This window comes from Anopheles funestus (assembly GCF_943734845.2).
Source record: "Anopheles funestus chromosome X unlocalized genomic scaffold, idAnoFuneDA-416_04 X_unloc_60, whole genome shotgun sequence".
Lineage (NCBI taxonomy): Eukaryota > Metazoa > Arthropoda > Insecta > Diptera > Culicidae > Anopheles > Anopheles funestus.
This window is the reverse complement of record NW_026045188.1, coordinates 27,501-45,000: the sequence shown is the minus strand read 5'-3', so window position 1 is coordinate 45,000 and position 17,500 is coordinate 27,501.

The window sequence follows — 17,500 nt, the reverse complement described above, 5'->3', positions numbered from 1 at the left end:
GGGTATGGTGTATGCGCAACCTACAGATAACAATAAACCCCTTATGCGTGTGTAAACCGATGTTGGGCTGCTCAACATCTTTCATGGTTACATCACTTGCACCAGAACCCACGGTGCCGATTTGGTAATATGTTGTACATTTACTCTCAAGATGTACGCTTCGGCCCCTTATTCAGGGGCTCAAGCTATTACCAGCAAGAACAATCCTCATCCAGACTTGAACTCGAAACACCCGGAGGCGAACGGTTTAACTAATAAGTGCACCAGTCTTGAATCCATGCGTCGGTGGAAACAATGCCGGCGTGTTGCATGTATTAGCTCTGAACTTAGCGAGTGATTGCCTTGCAGCTGTCATACTGAGCGTAGAGCGTGATTATCGCTCACTTGAACCATGTTGAATGGCTCTTTGGTGTAGGGTAAGGCACCAATTTGTTGGGGCACAACGAAACCACCAACTTAAGACTTGCTTATAGGCATTTCAACGTTTTCAACTCTTAAATCGACCGTGTTTCATTATCATCTCTTCTTCTTATTAAATGCATCGAGTTCGTTCCATTGGGTAGTTCGCGTGGCGAACGGTTTGATGCAGCCCCCCGGGGGGGACCACGGCACTTTACACCGGGCATGGTGTATGCGCAACCTACAGATCACCAATATATTTGTGATCGATAATGCACACTTCTTACACGACTGACCAGTCGACAGCGCTGCCTTCCTATTATGCGTGTGTAAACCGATGTTGGGCTGCTCAACATCTTTCACGGTTACATCACTTGCACCCGAACCCATGGTGCCGATTTGGTAATATGTTGTACATGGTCTCAAGATGTACGCTTCGACCCCTTATTCAGGGGCTCAAGCTATTACCAGCAAGATCAATCCTCATCCAGACTTGAACTCGAAACACCCGGAGGCGAACGGTTTAACTAATAAGTGCACCAGTCTTGAATCCATGCGTCGGTGGAAACAATGCCGGCATGTTGCATGTATTAGCTCTGAACATAGCGAGTGATTGCCTTGTAGCTGTCGAACTGAGCGTAGAATGTGATTATCGCTCACTTGAAAGGGTCAAGCCCTTTCGAGTCGTCCGGTTTTTACGCCAGACGACTCGGTCCACCATCTTTCGGGATACAAGTTGACTAAGTGGTACCACTACACTTATCAACTTTCGATTTGGTAATCCTCATCCAGCTTCCTTTCTGGAGGTCCCGAGGATTACCAATTGGGCTGTCATACTGAGCTCATATATTGGAGATCGATAATGCACACTTCTTACACGACTGACCAGTCGACAGCGCTGCCTTCCTATTATGCGTGTGTAAACCGATGTTGGGCTGCTCAACATCTTTCACGGTTACATCACTTGCACCAGAACCCACGGTGCCGATTTGGTAATATGTTGTACATTTACTCAAGATGTACGCTTCGGCCCCTTATTCAGGGGCTCAAGCTATTACCAGCAAGAACAATCCTCATCCAGACTTGAACTCGAAACACCCGGAGGCGAACGGTTTAACTAATAAGTGCACCAGTCTTGAATCCATGCGTCGGTGGAAACAATGCCGGCGTGTTGCATGTATTAGCTCTGAACTTAGCGAGTGATTGCCTTGCAGCTGTCATACTGAGCGTAGAGCGTGATTATCGCTCACTTGAACCATGTTGAATGGCTCTTTGGTGTAGGGTAAGGCACCAATTTGTTGGGGCGTAACGGTCACCACCAACTTAAGACTTGCTTATAGGTATTTCAACGTTTTCAACTCTTAAATCGACCGTGTTTCATTATCATCTCTTCTTCTTATTAAATGCATAGAGTTCGTTCCATTGGGTAGTTCGCGTGGCGAACGGTTTGATGCAGCCCCCCGGGGGGGACCACGGCACTTTACACCGGGCATGGTGTATGCGCAACCTACAGATCACCAATATATTTGTGATCGATAATGCACACTTCTTACACGACTGACCAGTCGACAGCGCTGCCTTCCTATTATGCGTGTGTAAACCGATGTTGGGCTGCTCAACATCTTTCACGGTTACATCACTTGCACCCGAACCCATGGTGCCGATTTGGTAATATGTTGTACATGGTCTCAAGATGTACGCTTCGACCCCTTATTCAGGGGCTCAAGCTATTACCAGCAAGATCAATCCTCATCCAGACTTGAACTCGAAACACCCGGAGGCGAACGGTTTAACTAATAAGTGCACCAGTCTTGAATCCATGCGTCGGTGGAAACAATGCCGGCATGTTGCATGTATTAGCTCTGAACATAGCGAGTGATTGCCTTGTAGCTGTCGAACTGAGCGTAGAATGTGATTATCGCTCACTTGAAAGGGTCAAGCCCTTTCGAGTCGTCCGGTTTTTACGCCAGACGACTCGGTTCACCATCTTTCGGGAAGGGACCGTCTCGGTCGCAAGCTGCTCCGGTCCCTAAACAACCTGCGACAAATGATAGGAAATGCCGACATCAATACGTGTTCAGTTTGGTTTATCGCTCATAGGTCTTTTTGACCATCGATCCCTGATTATAACTCTCAATTAAACAGTCAGGAGAGTAAGGCATGCCCATCGATATCTCATCGACAGGCGATACCGCAAGAACGGCCAACGACACATCAGGTGATCGATTATTGCTACGACTTTTGCTTAATCGTTTCCACTCCTTAGAGAAAGAAACCCCCGGGGACCGTCTCGGTCGCAAGCTGCTCCGGTCCCTAAACAACCTGCGACAAATGATAGGAAATGCCGACATCAATATGTGTTCAGTTTGGTTTATCGCTCATTGGTCTGTTTGACCATCGATCCCTGATTAAACTCTCAGTAATCCAGTCGGTAGAGTAAGGCATGCCCATCGATATCTCATCGACAGGCGATACCGCATGAACGGCCAACGACACATCAGAGGATCGTATCTTGCTACAACTCTTGCTTAATAGTTTCCACTCCTTGGAGAAAGAAACCCCCGGGGACCGTCTCGGCCGCAAGTTGCTCCGGTCCCTAAACAACCTGCGGCATCAAATGATAGGAAAAGCCGACATCAATACGTGTTCAGTTTGGTTTATCGCTCATAGGTCTGTTTGACCATCGATCCTAGAATTCAACTTTCGAGTAAGGCATGCCCGTCGATATCTCATCGATAGGCGATACCGGTAGAACGGCCAACGACACACATCTAGGATCGCATTTACTCTTCCTTGGATGGATAACCAATACCCTAGGACCGTTTCATCGCGAGCTGCTCCGGTCCTCAAACAACTCGCGAACCACCGATAGGATGATATTAGGAATGGCCGACTTTCATCCTTTAACTCTCAGTTCTGCTTACCAAAACATAGGTACTTGGACCTTAAAGACCACTATATGTTCCCCGATCGGGGGCAATCGGAACGTCTATCCATCATCAACATCGTTTCACTCATTCCGAACCACCAAATTGGACAGACAGTACCATATTCACCAACCGATTGCTTCAACTTCGCAAACTGTATGGTAAGTTCTACTAATTTCACATCTTACCATCGACTAATAGTGCATAAATCCACTTGGAAATCACTTTTCCTTGGTCCTCGGACCTTCTACGACAACGTCCAACAAATATCCGAAGTCGTTTCCCAACTTAGACCAAGCATTTCGTATCTTTACTTCTAATCGATTTTTTCTCTCATAATTGACGATCAAAATCTAAAAACCACATTTTGAGCCAGAAGCAGTCGTCCGATCGTCCTGGGGGTAGTCTCAATCGATTTAGAAGGGCCCAATTCATAAAGATACGTACTCAGTCAAATTCATGCTTCTGGCTCACCTACCCCCTATATAGAAAACGAAAGCGTACAGGCGTGGAAAACGTGCCATTTTTCTCCATCACGGACTTTTTTTTTCTCGTTGCACCGACTCTAGTAAAAAAGTGAAATTTTTTACTAGTTACCAACTTTTGCAAATTATCATCGGATATCACTTTTCATGGTCTATAGTAAGTTCTTATCACGTTTTAGTAGTTTTTGAAAAAAAAATTTTTTTGAACTTTTCAAAATTTTTCAAAACAAAGTTTTTGTAGGCGGTTTTGTGTATGGAGGGTTACTAGTCTCGGGGTCACTGTTTGACCAAAAAACCACTATATATCATTCGAAAGGTAATTTCAAGGGCTACAAAAAATTGTTCTACGGCACCCCCCTCCGACGTCTAGTATTCGAGTTATTGGCCAAAAACCATTACTTGAGCGATTTTTCGTTCAGGGTACCCGACTCTAGTAAAAAAGTGAAATTTTTCTCGATTGACCAAGTGTTGCAAATGACCATCGGATTTCACTTTTTATGGTCTATAGTGAGTTCTGATCACGATTTGGTACTTTTTGAAAAAATTTTTTTGACGCACTTTTCAAAATTTTGCAAAACCAAAACTTTTTAGGCGGTTTTGTGTATGGAGGGTTACTAGTCTCGGGGTCACTGTTTGACCAAAAAACCACTATATATCATTCGAAAGGTAATTTCAAGGGCTACAAAAAATTGTTCTACGGCACCCCCCTCCGACGTCTAGTATTCGAGTTATTGGCCAAAAACCGCAACTATAGCGGTTTTTCGTACAGGGTACCCGACTCTAGTAAAATGATGCGATTTTTACTAGTCTAGGAACTTTTTGGTCAAAAAATCAAGTATATGTCATTCGATAGATAATTTCAAGGGCTACCAAAAATTGTTCCACGACACCCCCCTGCGACGTCTAGTATTCGAGTTATTAGCCAAAAACCGCAACTTAAGCGGTTTTTCGTCCAGGGTACCCGACTCTAGTAAAATGATGCGATTTTTACTAGTCTAGGGAACTTTTTGGCCAAAAATCAAGTATATGTCATTCGATAGATAATTTCAAGGGCTACCAAAAATTGTTCCACGACACCCCCCTCCGACGTCTAGTATTAGAGTTATTAGCCAAAAACCGCAACTATAGCGGTTTTTCGTCCAGGGTACCCGACTCTAGTAAAATGATGCGATTTTTACTAGTCTAGGGAACTTTTTGGCCAAAAATCAAGTATATGTCATTCGATAGATAATTTCAAGGGCTACCAAAAATTGTTCCACGACACCCCCCTGCGACGTCTAGTATTCGAGTTATTAGCCAAAAACCGCAATTATAGCGGTTTTTCGTCCAGGGTACCCGACTCTAGTAAAATGATGCGATTTTTACTAGTCTAGGGAACTTTTTGGCCAAAAATCAAGTATATGTCATTCGATAGATAATTTCAAGGGCTACCAAAAATTGTTCCACGACACCCCCCTGCGACGTCTAGTATTCGAGTTATTAGCCAAAAACCGCAATTATAGCGGTTTTTCGTCCAGGGTACCCGACTCTAGTAAAATGATGCGATTTTTACTAGTCTAGGGAACTTTTTGGCCAAAAATCAAGTATATGTCATTCGATCGATAATTTCAAGGGCTACCAAAAATTGTTCCATGACACCCCCCTGCGACGTCTAGTATTCGAGTTATGGGCCAAAAACCATTCATACTTGAGCATTTTGCTCATTTTGCCTGTACGGGTACCGGGGACTAGTAAAATCAGGCCAATTTTACTAGAGTAGGGGTCCTTTTTGGTCAAAAAAACAACTTTTGCTCGTTCGATAGGGAATCGATAGGGCAACAAAAAATCGTTCTACGACCCCCCCTTCCGATGTCTAGTATTCGAGTTATGGGCCAAAAACAGTTTATAGCTAATTTTTCACTCGATTTTTCACCAAGTATCGCACATTACTCCGGTTCTATACATTGGATCGTCAATCTTTAAGATTTTATGGGTAGTTCCAACTGTTTGCTACATTTCATCCATACATCACCAACCGATTCAATGTCTGTGCTAGAAGTTATTAGAGGAATAAAAAAATTTACCCTTGGCTTTGGACCGTACAATTTTACCCATTTTTGGCCCATATTTGCCCCATAGCTCCGCCGGTATCCAAGATATGGCCACACTTTCTTCTGGCCATGGCTAGATGGCACTTGTGGCTAGATTTCTTCCATGCACCACTAACCGCTACCATGTCTGTGGCCGGAGCTATTCACGAAAGCGCCTCGCGCACTTGGTCGGATTTTTGGTCCAACTTGCACCATTTTTGGCCCATATTTGCCCCATAGCTCCGCCGGTATCCAAGATATGGCCACACTTTCTTCTGGCCATGGCTAGATGGCACTTGTGGCTAGATTTCTTCCATGCACCACTAATCGCTACCATGTCTGTGGCCGGAGCTATTCACGAAAGCGCCTCGCGCACTTGGTCGGATTTTTGGTCCAACTTCACCATTTTTGGCCCATATTTGCCCCATAGCTCCGCCGGTATCCAAGATAGCGCCACACTTTCTTCTGGCCATGGGTAGATGGCACTTGTGGCTAGATTTCTTCCATGCACCACTAATCGCTACCATGTCTGTGGCCGGAGCTATTCGACGAACAACCATCGCATTTACCTAGGTACTTTTTCGGATTTTTGGTCCAACTTGCACCATTTTTGGCCCATATTTGCCCCATAGCTCCGCCGGTATCCAAGATATGGCCACACTTTCTTCTGGCCATGGGTAGATGGCACTTGTGGCTAGATTTCTTCCATGCACCACTAATCGCTACCATGTCTGTGGCCGGAGCTATTCGACGAACAACCATCGCATTTACCTAGGTACTTTTTCGGATTTTTGGTCCAACTTGCACCATTTTTGGCCCGTATTTGCCCCATAGCTCCGCCGGTATCCAAGATATGGCCACACTTTCTTCTGGCCATGGGTAGATGGCACTTGTGGCTAGATTTCTTCCATGCACCACTAATCGCTACCATGTCTCTGGCCGGAGCTATTCGACGAACAACCATCGCATTTACCTAGGTACTTTTTCGGATTTTTGGTCCAACTTGCACCATTTTTGGCCCATATTTGCCCCATAGCTCCGCCGGTATCCAAGATATGGCCACACTTTCTTCTGGCCATGGCTAGATGGCACTTGTGGCTAGATTTCTTCCATGCACCACTAATCGCTACCATGTCTGTGGCCGGAGCTATTCACGAAAGCGCCTCGCGCACTTGGTCGGATTTTTGGTCCAACTTGCACCATTTTTGGCCCATATTTGCCCCATAGCTCCGCCGGTATCCAAGATAGCGCCACACTTTCTTCTGGCCATGGGTAGATGGCACTTGTGGCTAGATTTCTTCCATGCACCACTAATCGCTACCATGTCTGTGGCCGGAGCTATTCGACGAACAACCATCGCATTCACCTTCTCGTTGCACTTCTTCGGGAATTTGGTGCAACCAAGTTTTCACTATAACTTGGTCATTTTCCGTCCATCGGACATGCGGTTTTGGGTGTCGATACTTGACACCGCCCGCTACAATATGTTCCTCCACGACCATGTGGTCCGATGCTTCCAACAGGAGCTATTCGAGGATTACCGATTTTTCACCATTAAAAATGCTCAATTTTGCACCAACTTTTGCCTATAACTCAGGCTGTATCGATCGGATCTTCAATCTTGAAAAAGTTTTGGATAGGTGGCACCAAATGCTACATTTCGTTCTTCCACGTCAACTTTGTCCGATGTCTAGCAAAAAAGTTATTCGCGAACCAAGTCCAGAACCCATGCAATGGCTGCCCTCATTGCATACATCACGGCGGTTAACTCTCGTTACTCTATACCGTGGACTTGGTACTTTTTCAGGCATTCGTTGCTACTTCTCGGTTCATGATATTCGTTTACGGTCTTCACTAGGGCATTTGGTGCTCCTTATCGGTTCATGATATTCGTTTACGGTCTTCACTAGGGCATTTGGTGCTCCTTATCGGTTCATGATATTCGTTTACGGTCTTCACTAGGGCATTTGGTGCTCCTTCTCGGTTCATGATATTCGTTTACGGTCTTCACTAGGGCATTTGGTACTGGGCTTCCCACTTTCTACTGATCGATCCATACTCACTTGCGTGCACCTAGCCTAGGAAGGTTTCCTATGGCTTCCCATCTTTCTACTGATCGATCCATACTCACTTGCGTGCACCTAGCCTAGGAAGGTTTCCTTGGGCTTCCCATCTTTCTACTGATCGATCCATACTCACTTGCGTGCACCTAGCCTAGGAAGGTTTCCTTGGGCTTCCCATCTTTCTACTGATCGATCCATACTCACTTGCGTGCACCTAGCCTAGGAAGGTTTCCTATGGCTTCCCATCTTTCTACTGATCGATCCATACTCACTTGCGTGCACCTAGCCTAGGAAGGTTTCCTATGGCTTCCCATCTTTCTACTGATCGATCCATACTCACTTGCGTGCACCTAGCCTAGGAAGGTTTCCTATGGCTTCCCATCTTTCTACTGATCGATCCATACTCACTTGCGTGCACCTAGCCTAGGAAGGTTTCCTTGGGCTTCCCATCTTTCTACTGATCGATCCATACTCACTTGCGTGCACCTAGCCTAGGAAGGTTTCCTATGGCTTCCCATCTTTCTACTGATCGATCCATACTCACTTGCGTGCACCTAGCCTAGGAAGGTTTCCTATGGCTTCCCATCTTTCTACTGATCGATCCATACTCACTTGCGTGCACCTAGCCTAGGAAGGTTTCCTTGGGCTTCCCATCTTTCTACTGATCGATCCATACTCACTTGCGTGCACCTAGCCTAGGAAGGTTTCCTTGGGCTTCCCATCTTTCTACTGATCGATCCATACTCACTTGCGTGCACCTAGCCTAGGAAGGTTTCCTATGGCTTCCCATCTTTCTACTGATCGATCCATACTCACTTGCGTGCACCTAGCCTAGGAAGGTTTCCTATGGCTTCCCATCTTTCTACTGATCGATCCATACTCACTTGCGTGCACCTAGCCTAGGAAGGTTTCCTATGGCTTCCCATCTTTCTACTGATCGATCCATACTCACTTGCGTGCACCTAGCCTAGGAAGGTTTCCTATGGCTTCCCATCTTTCTACTGATCGATCCATACTCACTTGCGTGCACCTAGCCTAGGAAGGTTTCCTATGGCTTCCCATCTTTCTACTGATCGATCCATACTCACTTGCGTGCACCTAGCCTAGGAAGGTTTCCTATGGCTTCCCATCTTTCTACTGATCGATCCATACTCACTTGCGTGCACCTAGCCTAGGAAGGTTTCCTATGGCTTCCCATCTTTCTACTGATCGATCCATACTCACTTGCGTGCACCTAGCCTAGGAAGGTTTCCTTGGGCTTCCCATCTTTCTACTGATCGATCCATACTCACTTGCGTGCACCTAGCCTAGGAAGGTTTCCTATGGCTTCCCATCTTTCTACTGATCGATCCATACTCACTTGCGTGCACCTAGCCTAGGAAGGTTTCCTATGGCTTCCCATCTTTCTACTGATCGATCCATACTCACTTGCGTGCACCTAGCCTAGGAAGGTTTCCTATGGCTTCCCATCTTTCTACTGATCGATCCATACTCACTTGCGTGCACCTAGCCTAGGAAGGTTTCCTATGGCTTCCCATCTTTCTACTGATCGATCCATACTCACTTGCGTGCACCTAGCCTAGGAAGGTTTCCTATGGCTTCCCATCTTTCTACTGATCGATCCATACTCACTTGCGTGCACCTAGCCTAGGAAGGTTTCCTATGGCTTCCCATCTTTCTACTGATCGATCCATACTCACTTGCGTGCACCTAGCCTAGGAAGGTTTCCTTGGGCTTCCCATCTTTCTACTGATCGATCCATACTCACTTGCGTGCACCTAGCCTAGGAAGGTTTCCTATGGCTTCCCATCTTTCTACTGATCGATCCATACTCACTTGCGTGCACCTAGCCTAGGAAGGTTTCCTATGGCTTCCCATCTTTCTACTGATCGATCCATACTCACTTGCGTGCACCTAGCCTAGGAAGGTTTCCCTTTGGTACCGACTTCCATCTACGCACTCGATATAACCTAGGTACTTGGTACCGATGATGGTTAACACTCAAGCATTTCTTGCATCCTGCGTGCAAGGTACCAATTTTCACTTCTTAGGTACGTTTATGGGCCCGCATTTATCCAATATCGCTCCGATGGCCTTTCGCATTATTTCATCCGATAGCCCTTGCCAAAAGCTACCAAAAGTTCCTTCACGGCCATGTGCTCCGACGCTTAGTTTAGGAAATATTCGAAAAAATTCATCTTAGGAAAAATTTTCTTATTGGAAAATCACCTTAAATCGATGGCCATTTTTTGGGCAAAAACTTTAACGTCTTCCCGACTTTGCGGGAATTGCGAATTTTAGGCACCCAGAGAAAATCTTTTACTTTAAGGGGGCGGCCGCGAAGTTGCCCAAAGTCTCGGACACAAAAATTCTCAAGTTCCCCACTCTAGTAAAGCGCCCTATGAGTATCTCCTGGCCCGCGAGCTCTGCGAGCGGGCCAGCTTCGGCGATTTTTGCCTTTTCGCCTAGGCGGTTCTTCTACGAAATTGGTCCACAGCTTTTGCTCAGAAAGCTAGCATTTGTTGCAACAGTTAGGTACTTGGTACCACATTTTGGTATCCATTTGGGCATTTGTGGCAACTACTCGGTACTTTGGCCCACATTTCGCTCTACTCGGGCTTCTATGGTGGTACTTGTCGGTACTTTTGGCCAACTTAGGCCAATTGGGTGCAACTTGTGGGTACTCTGTGGGTACTTTAGGGCATATTGTGTCTTTCGGGTGAACCTTCGCGATACTTCATGGGTAATGATGGCCACCTTAGGAACATTCAGTGCAACCTTTGGGCCTAAGGAAATTTGTCCAACTCTTTGGACTTAGAAAATTTTCTGGACTTAGAAAATTTTCTGGACTTGTAAAAATTTTCAAATGTTCAATTTGGCCCACACTTCGCTCTACTCGGGCCTCTATGGTGCTACTTGGCGGTACTTTTGGCCAACTTAGGCCAATTGGGTGCTCTTTGTGGATTCTCTATCGGTACTTTTGGCCAACTTAGGCCAATGGGGTGCTATATGTGGGTGCTCTATCGGTACTTTTGGCCATGTTAGGCCCATTCGGTGCTATATGTGGGTGCTCTATCGGTACTTTTGGCCATGTTAGGCCCATTCGGTGCTATATGTGGGTGCTCTATCGGTACTTTTGGCCATGTTAGGCCCATTCGGTGCTATTTGTGGGTACTCTATCGGTACTTTTGGCCAACTTAGGCCCATTCGGTGCTATTTGTGGGTACTCTATCAGTACTTTTGGCCAACTTAGGCCAACTCAGTGCTACTTGTGGGTACTCTATCGGTACTTTTGGCCAACATAGTCCAATTGGGTGCTACTTGTGGGTGCTCTATCGGTACTTTTGGCCAACTTAGGCCAACTGGGTGCTATTTGTGGGTACTCTATCGGTACTTTTGGCCAACATAGGCCAATTGGGTGCTACTTTTGGGTGCTCTATCGGTACTTTTGGCCAACTTAGGCCAACTGGGTGCTATTTGTGGGTGCTCTATCGGTACTTTTGGCCATGTTAGGCCCACTCGGTGCTATTTGTGGGTACTCTATCGGTACTTTTGGCCAACTTAGGCCAATTGGGTGCTATTTGTGGGTACTCTATCGGTACTTTTGGCCAACATAGGCCAATTGGGTGCTACTTGTGGGTGCTCTATCGGTACTTTTGGCCAACTTAGGCCAACTGGGTGCTATTTGTGGGTACTCTATCGGTACTTTTGGCCAACTTAGGCCAACTCAGTGCTTCTTGTGGGTGCTCTATCGGTACTTTTGGCCAACTTAGGCCAACTGGGTGCTATTTGTGGGTACTCTATCGGTACTTTTGGCCAACTTAGGCCAACTCAGTGCTTCTTGTGGGTACTCTATCGGTACTTTTGGCCAACTTAGGCCCATTCGGTGCTATTTGTGGGTACTCTATCGGTACTTTTGGCCAACTTAGGCCAACTCAGTGCTACTTGTGGGTACTCTATCGGTACTTTTGGCCAACTTAGGCCAACGCGGTGCTATTTGTGGGTACTCTATCGGTACTTTGGGACATATTATGTCCTTCGGGTGAACCTTCTCGATACCTCATGGGTACTTGTGGCCAACTTAGGAAAATTCAGTGCAACCTATGGGCCTTTGGAAATTGCTCCAACACTTTGGACTTAGAAAATTTTCTGGACTTAGAAAATTTTTTGGACTTAGAAAAATTTTCAACTTCTGTATCTTCTTCATCAAGTTCCATTTTGTGGGACTTAGAAAATTTTCTGGACTTAGAAAATTTTTTGGACTTAGGAAATTTTTCAACACTTGTAAAATTTTTGTTCCTACTTTGAAGAAGAATACTTTCCACTATTAGCTTCTTTCTCTTTTTCTTCTTAGTTGTCTTCTTATTTTCGGTCCGAGAGCGCCGACACTTGTAAAATTATCTAAGTCCGAAGACTTTTGGAATGAACCAAAAGTCAACGAACACAATACATCAACCCTATCAACATCAAGTGGCAACCCGAAGGAAGCGCAGCGGCCAGCCCATGTACAACGCGAAGTTGTAGCATGCAACCGACCAACCGCTAACCTCCAACGGCACTCAATGTATTCGTTACACATGGGCGCACCTGCACCACACTGTCGTGACCATCCAACGAGCCGTCGGTTCGGTCGTGTGTTACAAGCACCCCATCACATAGGCATAGAGTCACCACACAGTGTTCTTCAACACTCTCGTCACATGGTGCAAGTCACGGTACGCACCACCAATGTGCACTGGTTGGCCAATTCCAGCACACACGGGGCGCGCACGCGCAAGCACTAACCACCAAGCATGGGTCGCCTGAGAGGATCGATGCGAACGCATCTCTACAACTTGAAGCTCCCAGCCTGTAGTCCCGTCGTTTGCGGGCGGTCGTAGGTGTCGAAACTAGTGATATCCACAGTCGGCAAGCTCGTCCACCGGTGTTCCCAACATGTATGGTACTAACACGTGCAGCGCGAACCCGCCCTTTGCGGCCTAGTAGTAAGCGGGGATGAGACGCCAGTGTGCCAATGGACAGCACGGACGGTTCTCGGAGGGTTGTTAGGCCCGCTAGCTTACGACCACCTAATGGGTATAAGAAGCGCTATCAGCTCGGATTGGATACGACCTTAGAGGCGTTCAGGCATAATCCAGCGGACGTAGCGTCATACCATAGTCCGTTCGAACTAGTATTGAGCCAGTGGTCCGTACCTGTGGTTCCTCTCGTACTGCACAGGAATTCCGTTAAGATAGCGACAAACAATGCACACCAGTAGGGTAAAACTAACCTGTCTCACGACGGTCTAAACCCAGCTCACGTTCCCTTGAAAGGGTGAACAATCCTACGCTTGGTAAATTTTGCTTTACAATGATAGGAAGAGCCGACATCGAAGGATCAAAAAGCCACGTCGCTATGAACGCTTGGCGGCCACAAGCCAGTTATCCCTGTGTGTGCGTAGCTGTCAAGCCAGCAGTTTAGACGTGCTTTGTGTCGCTCCGTATTTTCTGCAAAAATATTGTGCAAAAGTGCTTATAAATAGCGGAACAATAGTCGAAAAGGGCGAATTGAGTGTCATTCTTAGCGAATATTGAAAAAGGAAATCGTTTTACTTCAATTTACTGCGCTAAAACTCAGTTTAAAGTGTCCCCATACACTTTGTATGGGGAACTTCAGTGGCGAATAAATATCGAAATACCGTGTTAGAACATTGGAAAAGTGGTAAAACACATGCTAGGGAGCATAAACTATCGTTTTCCAGCGACGTAAAGTGCTTTTAAAAAGAGATAAACAGTAAAAACTCGACGTGAAAGTGCGTGCAACAGCGTGGTACGGTGGCGTCAGGTGTGTCGTCGCGTGTGTTTGTGTCATCAACAACACCACGAAGCGTTTTCGAGCAGTGAGGACAACAACCCAACGTAAAAGCTCCCTTTTTATGACGACAGCGCCACCCGTGGCGGGTTCCGCAACTTCCAGCGAAGACAGCAACCACCTTCTCTTCGACGTCTGCAGCGCCACCAGTGACCGGTAGCGGTAGCGCTTAGCCGGGACACCAGCGTTACGAAGCGTTACGGTGCTATAAAACTCGATGCGAATTGCATACCTTTCCGGCGCTTAGCGGTCAGAGAGTGAGAACGCGCAGCCGGAGACCGGGAACGCTTAGCAGGAGACCGGGAACGGTTCTTTGGCTCCGAATCCTTCCCCGGGAACGCCAAAACGAGAGACTTCAACGCGTCAGCAGGCGACGAACCCGTTTTTTGGTGTTTTCTTGAATCTCTTGCGGAATTTATTAAAAATTCTTATTCTTGCGGTTTTCTCTTGCGAAATTGTTTTTAATAAAGAAAAAAGTGGGAGTTTTTTATTCTTGCGATCCGCGGACGGGAAATCTGCCAAAGGGGCTCTAGCGACGGACGGTCGTTACCTTGGCAGATGTTGAAGGGAATATTCCCTTGTTCCGTCTGAACGATTCGTGCAGGCGGTTTTTTGTGAAAGGAGCGGAGAATGGAGGGGCGGGTGCTTCGTTCCGGGGTGCGGTCGTCGTCCACGCCTCGGAAGCGGTCCGATACCCCTTCCCCTTTACCGGAGACACCACGGCCGGCCGGACCAACGGTGGCGGTTCCGTCCGAGGCTGATAATTCCGAGGAGGAGGACGATGCGGAATTTTCCGACGCCTCTCTTCTCGAGCAGACGGTGGTGCCGCCAGTGGTAGCGGCAGGGGAGATGTCTTCAACCGTGGCTCCCCACGACGATGGCGAAGCGTCGGTGCTGGCTTTCCAGCACAAGATGCTGGAGAACTTCGCCAAACAGATCGAGTCGCTGACGGAAGAGCTGCGACTTAGCCGGGAACGTGAAGTGGCCCTGAAGTGTACGCTGGAAGCGCTTCAAGAGGGCATGCGTTCCTTGACGGCGCTTCATTCCTCGGCACAGCCTGTTGGTCAGGGCAGTGCCAGGACAAAACGCAGCCGGCAGCAGCGCAACCGTGCGAAGAAAGCTTCGCAACTGCAGCAGCAGCAGCAGCAGCAGCAGCAGCAGCAGCGGCAGCAGCAGCAGCAGCGGCAGCAGCAACAACAACAGCGGCAGCAGCAGCAGCAGCAGCAGCAGCAGCAGCGCAGCCAGCCACAGCCGCAGCGACGGACGGTCGCAGTGTCGGCTAATGGCCAGCAGCAGCAGCAGCAGCAGCAACCGCAACGTCAGCAGCAGCGGCAACAGCAGCAGATGTCCTGGGCTACGGTCGTGAGCGGTCGGAAGAGCCGATCGCAACGTTCGACTCAGCAGCAGCAGCAACCGCAGCAGGTGGGCCAGCCGTACCGGCCACCTCAGATGCGCCAGCAGCAGCAGCAGAGTCAGCAGCAACAACATCAGCAGCATCGTGCCCAGTCTAAGGGGCGTCCTCCGCGTCCTGACCGCATTGCGGTGGTCCCAGGTTCGGACAAAACCTGGACAGAGATGTACGTGAAGCTGCGTACATCTCAGGAGCTGCAGGACGTCAGGGCAGACATCGGCATGGGGCGCCGGACCGTGCAAGGTCATCTGCTTGTACCGTTGCGGAAGAACGTCGATAGCGCGGAGCTGGCTCGCCGGATCCAGCTAGCGCTAGGTGAGGATGGCGAGGCACGAGTGGTGACGGAGATGGGTGAGCTTCTCATCACCAACGTCGACTCTCTGGCCAAAGAGAGTGACGTGAAGCTTGCCATTGAGGAGAAGCTGGGGTCAGCGGCTGGCATCACTCACGTCGAGCTTTGGGAGCTCCGTGATGGCACAAAGCGAGCGCGTGTTCGACTCCCACTGGCCAAGGCACGGAGTCTCATTGGTCAGAAGTTGACACTCTGCCAATGTGTCAGCGGCATCCGCGAAGTGCCGAAGAAGCCGCTCGACCGTCAGCGCTGCTTCCGTTGCCTGCTGATGGGGCACCTGGCGCGGGACTGCCGTTCTTCAACTGACCGGACGGGTCAGTGTTTGCAGTGTGGCGAGGTAGGCCACCGCGTTAGTCAGTGCACGTCGGCAGCTAAGTGCATTGTCTGCCAGGGGCCCCATCGAGTGGGCCACTCATCGTGCCGACAAGGTCAACAGTGTCGGGTGTAGTGAGGGTGATGCAGGTCAACCTGGGTGGTGGACGCACTGCTCAGGATCTGGCCCTGCAAACAGCCCGCACTAAGCGGGTTGACGTGCTGCTGCTGTCAGAGGTGTACCGACCTCCAGAGGGCAGCGGAAACTGGACGGTGGATTCGTCGGGGAGAGCAGCTGTGGTGGCGACCGGCCACCTTCCGATCCAGCGGGTCTGGCGCTGTGCCATGCCCGGGTTGGCTGCTGCGCAGATTGGAGGGGTGGTCTTCATCAGCTGTTACGCCCCTCCACGTCTCAACGCCGGCGAGTTCGAGCAACTTCTGGAGGCGGTGGAGTTGGAGGCCCAACCCCACCCTCGCATCGTCCTGGCAGGCGATTTCAACGCCTGGAATGAGGAGTGGGGTAGCCAACGTACCACCCGGCGCGGTGAAGAGCTGCTCGATACAATTCGGCAGCTTGGGCTTGTGGTCCTGAACCAAGGATCGGTCCCGACGTTCGTGGGCAACGGAGTCGCCACTCCCAGTGTCGTGGATGTGTCTTTCGCGAGCGCATCCATTGCTCGTCCAGACACTTGGGAGGTGGCAGCGAACACCACTTCGTGCCACTATACGGCGTCGGACCACCGGTACATTTTCTTCACCGTGGGGCCTCCAACTCTTGACCAGCAGCGACGACAACAGCAGCAGCACCAGCAGCAGCAGCACCAGCAGCAGCAGCACCTGCAGCAGCAGCATCGTCACCTGAACGGGAGGCAGCAGCGACAACAGCAGCAGCATCGCCAGCGGGGACAGGGGTCCTCTTCGTCGTCTACCACGTTTCGGCACGCTGGCCGTAGATGGAAGACGACGCAGTTTTCGGTGGAGGCATTCGCAGCCGCACTCCAGACGGCCGGTTTTCCGGAACGAGCCGTCAGCCAGGAGGGGATGGTCGACGCCATGCTAGATGCATGCGACGACACGATGGAGCGCGTCACCATGTCGCATCGTGACCCCCATCGAGACCTCTTCTGGTGGACTCCGGAGATCTTGCGTCTTCGGGAGGAGTGTTCGACCGTGCATGAGCGGATGCTTCGTACCACCGACCTGCAGGAGCGCAGCATTGTGGCTGCACATCATCGGTCGGCGAGGAGAGCTGTCGAGAAGGCTGTCCGGGCCAGCAAGCGAGCGCAGCTCGATGAGCTGATTCAACAGGCGGAAACCAACGAGTTTGGGGCCGGTTATCGGGTGGTCATGTCTCGTCTTCGTGGCTGCTTCGTGCCACCTGAGACTGACCGTGTCGTGTTGGAGCGGATAGCCAACGATCTGTTCCCGACACATCCGCCTGTTGACTGGCCGGACGCTGAATCATCGAGCGTCGACACCGAGGAGCGGAGTTCTTCGTTGACCCCTGTCACCGTGGGCGAGCTGTTGTCCATCGTGGGATCGATGGCGAACCGGAAAGCGCCTGGACTGGACGGTATCCCCAACGCGGCGGTTAAGACGGCCATTAGGAAGTACCCGGAGGTTTTCGTC